Genomic DNA, 13,155 nt, shown 5'->3' on the forward strand with positions numbered 1-13,155 from the left:
ACTGCAATACCTGTCTATAATTCCTTTTAGAATTATTTTAAACCACTTAATAAATAATGTACTTTTTCTGTCTATAGAAAAAGCGTCTAAAAACCCTTGTATTTAAAACAAATCTAAACACAATTTAAAACCAATTTAAAAACAAAATGATCCAACCAGAAAACAAATGCACCATCTCAATATTGACTAGCCAAAAACAAAAACAAAACTATACAATTTGTAAAACTTACTCGAATCTACTACTAAATAAGCCATGGATCAATCATGCCATAGATGTTTCTCGAAACTCTTTTCCATACACAAACACCGAATTCAGGTTTGTGCCAGATTTGATGGTGCCACGTGCTTTAGACACTACATTAACATTGCAGCATCTCACATTGCATCAGCTGTCCACCAAGATCACGCGATGACTCATTTGTGGGCTACATTTTGTTTTCTAGAGACCTATTCCATTGCGTGAAGTACTGTATCTAGATCAGCTTTGTCAATAGAATGCTTGTTTCACCTCCGCAGTGAACTATCTCTTATGGTAATGTGTTTAACATGTTCAGTGTAATTTTACTTTTAATAGCTAGCGGCAAAACGTCTACTATCTTACAACCTGTCACTGTAAGTTCTAGAAGTGACTGTGTTAAGAACACGTTATTTTTGTAAATTATTTGTCCAAAAAAATAACGTATGCTTCTGTTTGAATTTTGATCGAATATTCCAATGTCCTGTGTTTAAACATCCGTTTTATAATGAATTCCATTTTTAACATCCATACAACCTGTGGAGGTCACACGATTTTCTTTTTTTTTCAAATGAAAGCTGAATTCTTTCACTTTAACATAACAGCAATTTTTCTACGAGCACAGCTGGAAGCCGCCCATCTGAGGCTCACCTCATACGTCTAAAGTTTAAAACTGTGTTATATAGTAACTCGCTCTCAAATCCGTACATGTTTATCTACAAAAACTCCGATTTTAGTGTCTCACTACTAATATATTTACGAAAATACGATTTTATGTTAACACTATTGTTTATAATTCATATTCGGAAGAGAGTTCCCTGTGAGAAAATCAGTGCTGAATTATAAGCAATTAGTTTTAACAGGTTATTTTATTTTAAACAGTCCATTACAATTGAGACACTGCAATCTAAGTTTCTGAAGTGAAACCTTTATGGATTGAGTTCCTATATAATACAGTTTTAAACTTTAGCACCATGTTATAAGCCTCAGATACGCGGCATCCAGCTAACGAACCCGATATTATTAAATATTCACCTAAAAGGTATAGGCCCATCAAATAAATTTCCTCCTTAGCTAATAATAATAACATTAATAGTAATAAATCTTGTGGCAAATTGTAATAATTTTGACAAAAAGTTTACAATTGTATACAAACGTCAGTATTATGTGTTCTGTATACAGAAGTCATCGCTCAAAATTTTCACAAATAATTGCCATTCACTCACTCACACAGACACAATTTCTTTCATTCACTCAAATGTCATTCACTCTTGTCAGCCAGCCGTTCTTTATATCAGAACCAGATGACTGATCATATTAGTTTGTAATTGCATCCCAGCGGCTCATTATAAAACCGTCAACCTAGTAGTAGAACACCCTAGACACGAAGAGGTGTCTTAATTGACCTTTGAATTGTTCAGGGTCATTCAATTGTTTTATCTACTCAGGTATTCTATTGATCGGCCTGACACCAACCCGACGGCAATCGCTCAAATGTTGCCGTACTGTGATGTAAGCGGAAGTCGTCTCTGCCTCCCGTATTAGTGACCGCTCCTGCCTTGGACCATGTCACACTTGAATCGATAGTACAGGGCCACCTCAATGGTATACAGGCAGGACAAAGTCAGCAATCTAAGCTCCCTGAAGTAATTCTTACAAGAATCTCTGAAATTCAATTTATAAATGATTCGGACAGCTTGCTTTTGATTTCTAAATACTCTTTCGAATTTGTATTTAGAGCAGCTGCCGCATAACCTCAAGCCATATGTCAGATGGGAACACACAAGGCCAAAGTAGGCCGTTATTAGTATATCCACAGAGCAGAATTTGGCAAAGTTTCGTAAGACATAAATGCCTGAAGAAACATTAGAACAAATGCTTTCAATCCCAGCTCAGCCCTCTATCTAGATGCATCCCTAAGAATTTGGTGGAAACAGTTTCTTCTAGGACATCATCCGCCATCACGACTACGGTTCTTGGGTTCTCGTTGCCGGAGGCAAAAGATGCATTTTCTATGGAACTGTAGACCCACAGGTTCAAGCTAAGATCTTGAATAGTTTTGTTGAAACATATTAGAATGGTTTATGGAATTTTCTAATTTGATTCCAACGACTCAGTGTGGTTTTCGGAAAGCCAGCAGTTGTCAAGACCATTTAGTTACTTTCTTAGCAGAAGTTAATACAGCTAAAAATAAGGGAAATACTTTAACCACTGCATCTCCTGATCTTACTAAAACATATGATAATTTCTTGTACATATTCCTGCTCTGTATCAAATACTATGAATATTCCAGCTATTTTTATGAAATATTTGTCATTCAGGCGGACGGAAAGTCCAGTTATTCCAAAGTGTGTGGAAAGGAAATACAAAGTGTTACATTTAGAGGTATATTGCAAGGCAGTGTACTGAGCCGATTATTATTCCCTTTGTGCCTTTCAGATAAGTTAAAAATAATAAGTTAAAATCATAATTTCATGATTGAAGGATCAAGATATCTTCAGTATACAGGTGATATTTTAATACATGCTTCTCACGGAGTAAATAGAAGAGCATGTGAAATATTAGAAGGTTTGAGGAATGTAAGTAGGTAATGGTCAGAAAAACTGGGGTTAACATTTAATCATAAAAAGTGTAAAGTTATAATATTTACAAGAAAGAGTAAGGAACACTATGAATTCAATTATCAATCGTGGATGGATAGTCACTGGATTTTAGGTGCACTATGTAATGGCAAATTCAAGTTTTGCTCACATATAGAGCAAGTAGTAGATTAATGCAAATATCTTAAATTTTCTAAAACCATTAGCTTATGAGGTTAAAGGAGCAAATCCAAAGTTTCTGCTCAAAATATACAACATACTAGTAAGATCAAAAATAGAGTACTGCAGTACGATGACTTAATAAGAAGCACGAGAAAATGATCAATATGATAAAGAATTCTGCATATCAGTTATATCTTGGAGACTTGAAAATCACAACCCTATTATCAGTGCACGAGGAGACTGCAACTTTTAGTTCGAGGAGACGACAACTAGCTGAAAAATAGCTGAAAATTGTCACAGACTCTGATCACACCCGGCTTATGAAAACGTGCTTGAGAAATAACTGTTAGTAAATTCACCAATGAAGTACTCTCATTATTAAAACTAACAAACCCTATTCATGTGATGAAGTTTTTAGTCTTGATAATTTATGTTTGACACACAGATTTTGCTACTTGTTGCCACTCAAACTTCTGTTTTAAATAGCCTATATTTTTGTAAACAATATAGGCTATACAATACTGTAGTACTAAACCATATTGACCAAATTTTGACTAACTGTTTGTGGTATACTAGTATTATAACATTTAAGTCGTGTTATTGCCCTTCAAACATTATAAATTTCTGAAACCTGCACTGGTGAATTGAGGTCTCGTGGAAATTTGGATTTTTGTAAATATATGTATTTTTGCCCTTAACACTATATTTAGGTTCGGGTTAATTGCTCCTGGACAGGACTACGTATTATTTGAGATCGTAAGTGCTTATAATATAAAGTCTGTGGCAAACTTTAAATTTGTCATCACCATATGCACTATCTTTTTTATTTTAATCCTTTTTAACGGTATCGAGAAACTTTGCGCAAATTTTCGTAACTAGTTTAGGGAGGTATATAGTGAGTTAGTACTAAAGATGACTTAAATTATAAGAACAGTTCTCATAATACGGAATAGGTTGTAAATGTTTTGAATAAAGACGAGGTAAATGTGGAAAAGGTATTTTAGGGAGAAGACAAAAATATATATCTGTGTCATATGGTATATCGAGATTTTACTATTATCAAATATCATTTACTAGCATTTATCCTCATTTACCAACATTTTAGTTTAAAATCAATATTTAGTTTTTATAGTAACATTTTACATAGATTAATAAATGTGTAAACTGTTGTAATTTTTGCTGAGTCCATTAGAAAAACTTATGTATTTCATTAACATTATATAGAATTTTCTATTAAAGGTACACATCAAGTTTAAAATTATTCAGAATTAGTAAAACTAATTTAGTTTAATATATTTATTTTCCCCTAAAAAGTGTGTCTTCGAAAGATTATTTCAATAATGTACTAAAAAATGTGTTAATTTTTACAAGAATATAGAAGTTTATTATACATCTGAGCAGATTGTGTACTAAAATGTTGTGTTTCATTCCATCCTCCAGACTAAACGATCCTTTCGCGGGGTCCTTGAGGCCCTTCTTTACCAACGACGCAAGTTGTATAACCTCACCAATTATGGGCTAAATATATAGGTTCTTTTTCCAAGAGTCTTTTTGTCCACAAAAGTGGCCTAGTCTAAAAGCAATACTCCTCAGTTTAAGCTATTTTTTAAATAGAAAGATTTTGTACTACATAATGTTTATAATATAGTGGTTATAATATACTTGTACCCTGTATGTATTATAAAGTTTTTGAATATTATAAGCATTTATTTTATAACGAAACATATAGCACATTTATATAATTATACTAGTGGTGACTTAAAATGTCGGTGAAACTGTTCCGATAATACCTGGGAAATGATTTTTGGCAAAGCTTGGTTGTTTTTATTGGTATTTCCAAGTAGACAAAAAAATGTGTGTCTGAGAGAGAGAGAGAGGGAAAGAGAGAGAGAGAGAGAGAGAGAGAGAGAGAGAGAGAGAGAGAGAGAGAGAGAGAGAGAGAGACGAGAGAGAGAGAGAGAGAGAGAGAGAGACTAGAAATAAAACTTGATTATTTTTAGCCCATTTGCAAAAAATGCATAAAGTATTTCGCCAATTGTGTGCTACTTTATCTAATTCTGAATCGAATTTATAAGTACACAGACAATTTTCTTACTTTTTGTGAAATTTTTTTAACATTTATTGAATATGTATCTTCATGTGAGACAAACATTGTTTTGTTAAAAAGTATAACAAAAGTGTTTGGTCACTCGTGCAGCGCAAGCGGTCAGTGAAACGAAAGAGAGAGTGTATCAGGTGTCAATGGATGGAGCAACGTCTGTCAGCTGGGTGTATGACCTAAGAGCGTGCACGTTGAGTCCATGTAGGAAGGACTGGCGGCGACAGTGGCCGTTGGGTATAATTGGTTTTGTAACGGTCGTGCGGTACAATACCCGGTCACCGACCAACGAACGGTCAACGATCATCAATGTTTACTGCACTAACTGTGTCAAAGCGGTCAATGCTTTTGGCCGCTGTTGGTCCCGGCGCTAGAGGTCCTCGATCTTAAGTTGATTAAGTTCCAGGAAGGTCTGGTCTGCACTTCAGTCATTTCCATTCAGATTATGGGTTTCGTTATTGAACTTGTGGTAGTTTTTGTATTATTTATGGCTAGTTTTATAGAGACTATACGATGAGACGTTAAAGTTAAATTTATACTTTTTAAAAACAATTACATTAATACTAATATTGATATATATATATAGGAAATTTAGACGCTTTTTTAATTTTAGAATATATTTTAACATGACAAAATTAAAATTAAAAGTGCATTAATATAAGTGAATTATTTATTTTTCAAAATAATAAAAATCATCTTAGTGAAATCAAATTCAGTATGAAAAATGCCCCTATTAAGAATAAAACAAACAAAGAAATAGAAATTAATGTTAAAAAAAGAATAAATACCATACATTTTGACCAAAAAGTATAGAAACCTTAGCAAAAGTATTGAATTATATTACCCACGCATAACGTTTCATATTTTATTAATAATGCCAAAAATATAAGATAAATTCATGTACTCGTATATTTAAAGTACATCTATACATATGTGAGGCAGATCACACGTGCAGTATGTATAGTAGTCGCGCCTACTAACTTGTAACACTTTTCTGTCTCATTTTCCTCTCACAGATTCCAATGAAATTATTTTAAACTTTTTAAAATCCCAAAAAGTGCCAATTTGAGGGTTAGGGGTGCTTTTTGGATATTATCATTGACCGATCCAGCAGTTGTAATGGTGGGTCAGAGTCAAATAAAGGAAATAACAATATAAATAAACTTACGCGATGTATTTATTGGTAGCTTTAGATAAGGTTTAATAATTCAAGTGGTTAAGTAAAAATGTTCCATTTTAAAAGGGGTTATTTCAATACCAATAACATTTTTATTTATTATAGTTAACATTCATTCATCCTAAACATCAATTGACATTACTGACAATCGAACCCATGACACCTTGTAAACCGCAGCCTTCACCCTACACTACGGCATAGCTCAAACATCGAATAAAACCTGCAAAGAATATAGATTACGAGATATTCCAAGATATTATCTTGTAATATATACCAGACATTAAAGGTGTTGTACACTGGCTGAAAGTTCAAATGTTGACAAATAATCATGCATCGCAATTATGCGTTATTATCTATGGTCTATGGAGTATGAAAGTGAAAGTATTACAGAATATACCTAATAATTATTATAATGGATCATAAAAATAGTTCTGTCTGTGAGGACATCAATTCAGAATATTCCTTACAATTGTTTGAATGGACCATAAAAGTGAGTTCTGCCAGTGCGGCCTTCAGTTCAGAATATTCCTTACAATTGTTGGAATGGACCATAAAAGTGAGTACTGCCAGTGCGGCCCATCAGTACAACGTATTCCTTACAATTGTTAAAATGGACAGTAAAAGGGAGTTCTTGCACTGAGAGCATCAATTCTAAATATGCATTACAATTTTAAGAGTGGATTATAAAAGGGAGTTCTGTCAGTTAGGCCATCAAAACAGGGTACTGGATACCTTACAGTTGTTAGAATAAACAATAAAAGGGAGTTCTGCCAGTTGGGCCATCAAACCAGAATACTGGATACCTTACAACTGTTAGAATTGAACAATAAAAGGGAGTTCTGCCAGTTGGGCCATCAAAACAGAGTACTGGATACCTTACAATCGTTAGAATGGACAATAAAAGTGAGTTCTGTCAGTTAGGCCATCAAAACAGAATACTGGATACCTTACAATTGTTAGAATGGACAATAAAAGGGAGTTCTGCCAGTTGGGCCATCAAAACAGAATACTGGATACCTTACAATTGTTAGAATATACAATAAAAGGGAGTTCTGCCAGTTGGGCCATCAAAACAGAATACTGGATACCTTACAATTGTTAGAATGGACAATAAAAGTGAGTTCTGTCAGTTAGGCCATCAAAACAGAATACTGGATACCTTACAATAATTGTTAGAATGGACAATAAAAGGGAGTTCTGCCAGTTGGGCCATCAAAACAGAATACTGGATACCTTACAATTGTTAGAATATACAATAAAAGGGAGTTCTGCCAGTTGGGCCATCAAAACAGAGTACTGGATACCTTACAATCGTTAGAATGGACAATAAAAGTGAGTTCTGTCAGTTAGGCCATCAAAACAGAATACTGGATACCTTACAATTGTTAGAATGGACAATAAAAGGGAGTTCTGCCAGTTGGGCCATCAAAACAGAATACTGGATACCTTACAATTGTTAGAATGGACAATAAAAGGGAGTTCTGCCAGTTGGGCCATCAAAACAGAATACTGGATACCTTACAATTGTTAGAATATACAATAAAAGGGAGTTCTGCCAGTTGGGCCATCAAAACAGAATACTGGATACCTTACAATTGTTAGAATGGACAATAAAAGTGAGTTCTGCCAGTTGGGCCATCAAAACAGAATACTGGATATTACAATAATTGTTAGAATATACAATAAAAGGGAGTTCTGCCAGTTGGGCCATCAAAACAGAATACTGGATACCTTACAATTGTTAGAATGGACAATAAAAGGGAGTTCTGCCAGTTGGGCCATCAAAACAGAATACTGGATACCTTACAATTGTTAGAATGGACAATAAAAGGGAGTTCTGCCAGTTGGGCCATCAAAACAGAATACTGGATACCTTACAATTGTTAGAATATACAATAAAAGGGAGTTCTGCCAGTTAGGGCCATCAAAACAGAATACTGGATACCCTTACAATTGTTAGAATGGACAATAAAAGTGGGAGTTCTGCCAGTTGGGCCATCAAAACAGAATACTGGATACCTTACAATTGTTAGAATGGACAATAAAAGGGAGTTCTGCCAGTTGGGCCATTCAAAACAGAATACTGGATACCTTACAATTGTTAGAATATACAATAAAAGAGAGTTCTGCCAGTTAGGCCATCAAAACAGAATACTAGATACCTTACAATTGTTAGAATGGACAATACAAGGGAGTTCTGCCAGTTAGGCTATCAAAACAGAATACTGGATACCTTACAATTGTCAGAATGGACAATAAAAGGGAGTTCTGCCAGTTAGGCCATCAAAACAGAATACTGGATACCTTACAATTGTTAGAATGGACAATAAAAGGGAGTTCTGCCAGTTAGGCCATCAAAACAGAATACTGGATACCTTACAATTGTTAGAATGGACAATAAAAGGGAGTTCTGCCATTTAGGTCATCAAAACAGAATACTGGATACCTTACAATTGTTAGAATGGACAATAAAAGAGAGTTCTGTCAGTGAGGCTATCAATGTGTCTCATAGAAAAAAGTCAACTTTATTTGAGTTTTATTTGACCATTCAATTGTGGCGGTAAGCCTAGCTTTTGGACCGGGCTGTGAAGAATTGATCCAGTGATAATTCCAACATTATGAATATCAGTAAAATAGCTTTTTTGTTTTAAGTTTGTTATTGGCGATAAAAGGTTTAAAAGGATAATAAGATTTGTCATCGTTATATGTTACAAAATGTATAGCACAACGTTTCGAGGATTGGAATATACTCTCTTCCTCAGGTGAAAATGTAATTAGTACTTATAAAAGAAATGATAAGAAAGGCATTAACCACTGCTCAGGATACATGTAACGAGCACTATAAGTATAGAGCATTATGTGCTGGTGTGACATGTGATAGTTCTAGAAGTCAAGAGACTTCTCGTGCGCGTGATTTGTGTTCATATCTTGCATCTTCTTTTGTTATCTTTCTTTTTGAATGATAGAACTAATTACATTTTCACCTGGCGAAGAGATAGATTTCAATCCTCGAAACGGTGTTATACATTTTGTAACATATATAGCTCCCGATGACAAATTGAATAATTGGGGTAATTTCTACGAACCAGGCGGGCGGAGTCAAAATCTTGGTGAGGAGAAGGATATATTATTTACTTTTCATACAATAATAAGTTAGCGTTGAGGAATTTAAAACAGAATAGTGAATTTCGTATTGATAGATTCTTAAATAAGACCAACATTTTTAAGAAAGTACACTACACATGCACGTATAAGCCTTTCGCTGGATATTACTTCTTTAATTATACATCTTATCTCTCTCACCTGTCATTGTTAATTTCATGAATATCTTATCTCTCTCAATTTTCATTTTTAGTTTCATGAAAATCTTACCTCTTTACTGTCATAGTTCCGTTAACAACTTTTTACCGCATTTGTGCACATTGACATCAGAAATTAGGAAGGAGCAATGTGGTTTGTTACTACTACAATAGTGTAGCGTGGTCCGATCTAAATAAAAAAATATTCCTTATTGCTTTATGTAAAAATGAATCGATTGGAATTGTCTAGTTTTTTTTCAATCAGGACAAGAGCTAAGGAAACATCTCCCTGCACTTAGTCTGAAAAGGACGTTTGCCTTACTTCTTGACGAATAGGATTTTCAGGATGGGTAAGGTTGAAGCCTTCTGCTAGTTCCTTTATATCTGTTTGTAATGAGGACTCAAGAGTACTTTAAATACAGTTAAGTTATTTTATGCAATAAACAAAAAATTCTTTCACATATAAAAATATAGCTTCTCTAGATTAACATTTTTAAATCCTAAAACTTAATTCAATTCATCAAGATCGATCAAAATTTATTCATAGTAAAAATTTATTTGGAAAATAAATTCAAAATTCAAATCATATGCTTCGTTATTGAGTAATGGCGGCAAAAACAGTGAAGTACATGTCTACTTTGTTTCACAAAGTAGTCACGTTTATCCTTGAAAATACATAAGGTAAGTAAATGTTATTGTTGTGTGTAATTACATTAATTATATTTTATATTTTAATTTGTAAATTGTATTAATATCTATACATTAATTTCTAAGATTGAAAACTTGCTAAACCACATTGTTCTTCGAAATATCTATTACGATATTTGATCTGACATTTTGCTTTCAGTCCTTTGGATGACTGAAATATTGGGTCATGAATATTGGTGATTCCATACCATACGACAACCATCATCCAATTGTGTTGGTGGCCGCTAATTATACTGCAGCCTTTTACCCAGTGTAGGTTCAGTTCAATGGTATAAACCAGTCAGAAGTGAACTTTCCTAGTACTTCGCATAGTCTTATTGTGTGTATTGATATATGACTTAACCCCGCATATAATAAACAGATATTTATTCCGAGATTACACAAACATTTCCGTCTCTTATAAAGAAATCTGCTTCTTCTATTTATTTATCATAGTTTTAAATGCACATGCACCTACCGATCTGGTCACATCGGTGACTTGTACCCATAGGAACCGCCAAAGGAACATGAAACTTTTCTTTATTTGTGTTATACCGTTATGTTGTTTCATTATATATTCGCAACCCTGTTACTCATTATTGGTTAGTATAATTTTTTTCCCTGATTTTCTTGGAACTAAGTTCTTGGCGTAATAATAACCTAATCGGAGCACGTATTCATTTTTGTCTTGAAATTTATAGCTAAAGATCTTGCTGCCGAGCAACTCCGCGCGCCTTATCCGTAATTAAAATTTACATTTTCGTTTTATAAATTAGCCCTTTCACGCGAGACATCTATGTTTAATGGAACTTGAAGTAAATTTGTAAATAGTAAAGTAACATACCCATAATGATGTTTTATTTTCCAGATTAATACAGTTGTGGTGATGTCCTTCTGATGATACCACGTTATCGTGATTATAAATTGTCTCGATAAATGGCTAATATCGTTGCGATTTTGTTTTAGGCGAATTCGAGTTCATTTTTTAGTACAACTGTGAGATCAAGGTTTTGTTCAACCTCGACTACTACCAATATTCATGAGCTAGACTAGTCTTCTAATCTCATTATTGCGACTACAGCTGCAATGTCGAGCCAAGATGCCGACGCCACGGTGAGTCACGGTGTGAGTCGACATCAACGTGAAGGGAAGTCAATTTTAAAGTTTTAGTAAATGATTAAGTTCGTAGGCAATCCGTAGAATCATTAGGCCCACCACAAAGACATCATTAAATTCATTATTACTCTATTTTGTAAGCAACGTGGTAAGACATTATTTTATTTCACCATTGAGAAGTGGTGCTTGTAAGTTATATTTGCCACAATTAACTTGTAAGTAAAGTTTGCTAATCGAGTATTTATTACTACGACCTCAGAGGTCTCCAATCCCTTGTGTTTCCTCTATTCGGTACAGCGTTATTGAAAATTTTGAAGTTAATATTGGTTTGACGGGGTTAATGGGAGTGCCGATTTCCGAGTGGTCTAAGACGTTGAACTTGAAGTGTGAGTTTGAGATAGCGCGGGTTCAAATCCTGTTTGTGACCGTTGCACTTTTTATCAGTAACATCGACCTTGTACTGTATCGACTCTCCTCTTTATTCTGCTTGATAAGATCCTCGCACAGGCCAGTGGCCCATGAGGACGGGCAGAATAAGGCTCAAAAGAGGATTGGCTTCTCCTTTAAAAAATTATTCGAAAAATTTAAAGAGCGAGTGTGCGAGAGAGAACGACCGATTGAAGGACGGAGAGGGAAACCTCCACCCAGTTGGAAGATGTAGCACCGTATACTATTAATATTATTCAATTTCCGCTGCAGAGCCAGCGCCTACTGCACGTAGTTTAGAGTTCACTCACCAGGCTTCGCATGACATTCAAGTAATTTCTAGAGTTCACCCCCTCTCAACAGAAGTGCTGGTCCTAGCAGACGTGGTCTCACTCAGTCTTCAAAGTAGGAGGGAGTGGAGGATTGTGATGTTATGCAGTGTAGGATGATCTGCAGTGTAGGATAGGCAGTAACAGTGCATCGGATCGGTTCGCCAACTCCTCCCGCCGCGACATCTCATTACGTCATCCTAGGCTCACAGTGTCAACTAGTAAGACGGCTGACATCCGCTTCCGAAAACTCAAAATCCAATCTCACATCTTGATCGCCCCCTTCTTACACCTTACCTTGTGTAACGAATGTTAAAATAATTACTTTCAGAAATATAGGTCTACAATATTGATCCTCAAACCCCATTATATCTCCTTCAAAACCATTAACTATTTTTTTCGTATGCCATTACTCATTCACACACAATCATACATACAAAAAGTTCCTCATGCAGACAAACATGCAATTCGTATATCAGATCCTTGTAAAACATGCTTCGGTTTTAATTTCCCAGTCGGCTTTCCATGAACTCACCCACTGTGTAAAAAGCACCCGACACCAATATATATCATATGCTTCTTAGTTTCTTCATGTTTTGTAAAATTTTATACGATATTACAGTTTCCTCTATTTTGGAGTGGTGTACAAAATGAAATAATCGGATCTTATCCAGCGCCAGGTTGGATGACCCAGACAAGACGCGGTCTGACCCAGTCCCAGAGCACGTGAGGAATAGCGCCGTTATGGTGAGTGACTGACCTCCAGCCCCGCTGAGCGGTGACCCTGTCCTGGGCCCAGGCCGTCGACTCTCATCAAGTCACTTCCGCGCCCAGATCTTCAGTTAAATGCAGGACGTTATCTCATATGGAAATGTAACGCCCTTAGGGTTCTGACAGTGTGAAATTTGTGAGTAGTCTCTAAGTTTGTTGTTTTAGTTGTTAGGACAATAATACTAGATTGGCAATGCAATTTACAAAGCTAAGTATTTGCTAGAATACATATAGGTTTTATTTATTCATCAGACC

Source organism: Homalodisca vitripennis, chromosome 5 (assembly GCF_021130785.1).
Source record: "Homalodisca vitripennis isolate AUS2020 chromosome 5, UT_GWSS_2.1, whole genome shotgun sequence".
Classification (NCBI taxonomy): domain Eukaryota; kingdom Metazoa; phylum Arthropoda; class Insecta; order Hemiptera; family Cicadellidae; genus Homalodisca; species Homalodisca vitripennis.